Source organism: Hesperophylax consimilis, chromosome 26 (genome assembly GCF_061612785.1).
Source record: "Hesperophylax consimilis isolate HC1 chromosome 26, BYU_Hcon_1.0, whole genome shotgun sequence".
In the NCBI taxonomy this organism is placed as follows: Eukaryota; Metazoa; Arthropoda; class Insecta; order Trichoptera; family Limnephilidae; genus Hesperophylax; species Hesperophylax consimilis.
In genome coordinates, this window is record NC_142861.1 from 3,671,097 (window position 1) to 3,674,595 (window position 3,499).

At 32.3% G+C, this 3,499-nt stretch overlaps 1 non-coding gene across 1 annotated transcript; it reads right to left on the reverse strand.

Moving 5' to 3' along the window:
• Positions 1 to 1,725: 1,725 nt before the first annotated feature.
• Positions 1,726 to 1,807, reverse strand: TRNAS-GCU (transfer RNA serine (anticodon GCU)). The gene has a single exon. It is a non-coding gene; the product is annotated as a tRNA-Ser (tRNA).
• Positions 1,808 to 3,499: the final 1,692 nt, after the last annotated feature.

The following is a 3,499-nucleotide window of genomic DNA, read 5'->3' on the forward strand; positions in this document are numbered from 1 at the left end:
AGGCCCATATTATTATATGAAGGAAGAAAAGCAGATTCTGGTAGCTATTAGTTCCAAAAGCGCGTCAAATTACACAAAAACGACCTGTTCTCATGAAGACAACCTGAGTTGAACGCAATAACAAAAAAGAACCTTTTGTAGCATAGACATATGAATATTAGTAGACCTGCCCTAAGTGATTAAAAGCGTATTATCCCCACTCCCCATACCGGTTCCATTGGAGCCGGCTGTGCTCGCGTATGGCCTCAAGTGAAATTTGAAAACGTGACATCATCATTCTTGTGCGAACTATGGTCGAGGCATCATCGGTTCATTTTACGAAATAACACGGCAAAATGTTGACTTGTGCTATGAAAACTTGTAAAAATAGATGTGAAAAAGAGAATAAACCCAATTGTCGTATTACATTCCATATACAGGGTGTCCGGAAACTCGTAGTACAAGCGGGAAACTGGTGAATCTACATCACATTTGGAGTCGATTTTGTAGTATATTTTTTTTTGATTTGAGCTTTCGTTATCGAGTAAATCGAGTTTGAAGTTGATTTTTTTTTTAATCAAATTCTTATATACTGAAGATCAAAGTACCCAACTAATTAAAACTATTTGAAAGTAAAACAAATGAAGAAACTCGGATTTGAAGCATTATTTTGAAATCACCCTTCATTTAACCCGGTGTAATCATAAAATATTTCTGCTCTGCAGGGTTAAAACATCTGTTGTTCAACCCTAAACACCAGAAAAAACTTTAACCCTAAAATAGCCGAAAAATATTTTTTTTTGTTTTTTTTTTTTTTTTGTGAAAATGCTCAAATCAAAAAACTTTATGTTTTTTTGGGTTCCCCATGTGGTGTAGATTCTCCAGTTTCCCGCTTGTACTACGAGTTTCCGGACACCGTGTATAAGCATTATTTTACTTTATTTTAAGCATATTCACATCGTATAATATGGATCAGTTGTAGAAACATATACTATCACATCGAGAAACGTCTGGACGCGAAACACAAAGCTGGTTGGTTGCTGGGAAGTAAATTATGAACATTTATAAAAGTGTCTTAACTAAATACTTAAACGAAATATTCGACTCTGAAAATAGAAGAAATTTTTTGCCGAATTTGGACTTCGCAAATTTGTTCATAACGTGGCGAGTAATTTGCGCTCCCATGTAAAAATGTCTATTCATTCAAAAGCAGATTTTACTTTTAAGAATTAAATGGTGATATTATAATGCGAGATGCCTATTTACTGTCAGATTAATTTACTGACGAATCACAGTCAGCTTTACCCCCTTCGTTCTTCAACAGTTGATTTTACCCCTCGCCATTATCTTCTCGTCTATTAATTCTTATGTCTGTGTTTTGTAGGTAATTTTACCCTTGCCTAGTTATTTTTTGTTGTTTCGCAGGATCTTGCAGCATTCGTCTTATGTCGATTTCTTACCGACCCGTGGGACGACGGGCTTAGTGACTTTGATTCGGTATTGCAACCTCTTGATGACAACAAGGGATAGCAACATTGACTAAATACATCAATGGATGGCAATTATTAAATTGCTACGGCGCGGCGATGAAAATTTGATTGGCGTTCAACTAATTGTGCAAAATAAAAATAAATAACTTTTTGTGGGCTAGCCTCAGCTAACTCAGTTTTTCGATGTTTCTTTCCAATTTTTAAAATATTTTAGATTATCAACTTGATTATTTTTTTTAAATAAAAAAAAAGTTGTCGACGAGGATGAGATTCGAACTCACGCGGGCAGAGCCCATTGGATTAGCAGTCCAACGCCTTAACCACTCGGCCACCTCGTCTTGCAAATATCGTGATTGAACTATTTATTTTCCTACGACTTGTGATAGGAAATTACTAGAGTTTCACCTGAATAAACATTACATACATCCAAACCAATAAATAATGTATTTATTACTCATTCATTACAAGTTGTTTACGAGCAATACCAGATAATCTACCGGCAAGTAATGCAAACCCACTATTTCACGATATTCGTGTGCGCCCTTTATTGCTGTATCAATTTTTTTTTTTTTTTTTTAATTATTTATTGAGTTAGTTTATACATTTGAATATAAACTAATATAAACAAGATCATATTTCATTTTGTAATTTTACATATTTTTACAATAAATATAACATTTCTTTTTAAATACATTCATTCTTCCTTCATTCTTCAGACTTTCAGGCATTTCATCATACATTTTTAGTCCTTTGTACATTAGGCAGTTCTGTGATTTTGTTTTTTTCATATGTGGCAATCTAATCCTATTTACATTTCTGGTTTCGTAATTATGAACATCTCTATTAAAAACAATTTCATCCTTAAAATATTTTGGCATTTGGTTGTTCATGATTTTATGTACAAAAATTAACACATTATATAATAGTCTCTTTTTTATAGAAATCCAATTTAGCTGTTCTCTCATTTGATCTATGCTTGCGTATTTTCCTTTTCCTAGTATACATCTCATAGCTCTATTCTGTATAACATCTAGCTTGTTCAAGTTTCCTTCATTGGCCAAATATAACATAGTAGAGCAATAATCTAAATGTGGAGCAACTATAGTTTTATAAATCAGCTCTGTAGTGTTTCCATTTAGTTTATTTCTTAATCTTCTAAGAAAATTGACTTTTTTAGATACCTTCTTTAGCACATATTCAAAATTTGCTGCGAAAGTTAGTTTTGAATCTAGTATCACACCTAGGTACTTAATTTCATTTACTTTTTCAATTTTTTCGTCATTAATTGTCAATTTTAACTCTGTGTTATGCGTTTTGTTGCCTATTTCCATATATTTTGTTTTGTTGACATTCAGTTTTAATTTGTTTAATTTCAGCCATTTCGCTATATTTTGAAGGTCTTCATTTAATTTATTGATTGCATCTGTGTACTCTTCACATGAAATATAGATTAATGTATCGTCTGCAAATAATCTAATTTTGCAATGTTTTATGGTTCTTACTGTTCTTTAAAACAACCAATCTGGCGTAATAAAGGTTTGCTAAGTACAAACATGATTAACAAAAAACCAGAGTCATTAAAGAATAGTTATTCCATTAAACTTCAATTATTCCAAAAATATTTAAAAAATAAATTAAATGTGGTCATTTTTTAAGGTATCTAAGGACGTAAGGTTGCCAAAGCCAGTCCCCTTGGCGACATGCTGAAGGCTGAAGCAAGGATCTCTAGAAGGCGCCACTTATAAAAAATATCGCCATCAAAATAAATGATTCAACCCTTTGTGTAACAGAGCGCAATATGTTTTAATCAACTGTGTTGGGTTTGAGGGAATGTTTTTTTTCTACTATGAAATGAAACTCAATGACAGCAGTGTTTAAGTCACTAGATATAAGTCTTAGATGTAATAATATTTGGATGATTTATATAGTGCCGTTTTTGTCCAAAATCACTTCAAGTACGCTGTACAAATATATAATACACTTCTACAATGATCTACTAACTATATATAGAGATAATATACATTGCCATA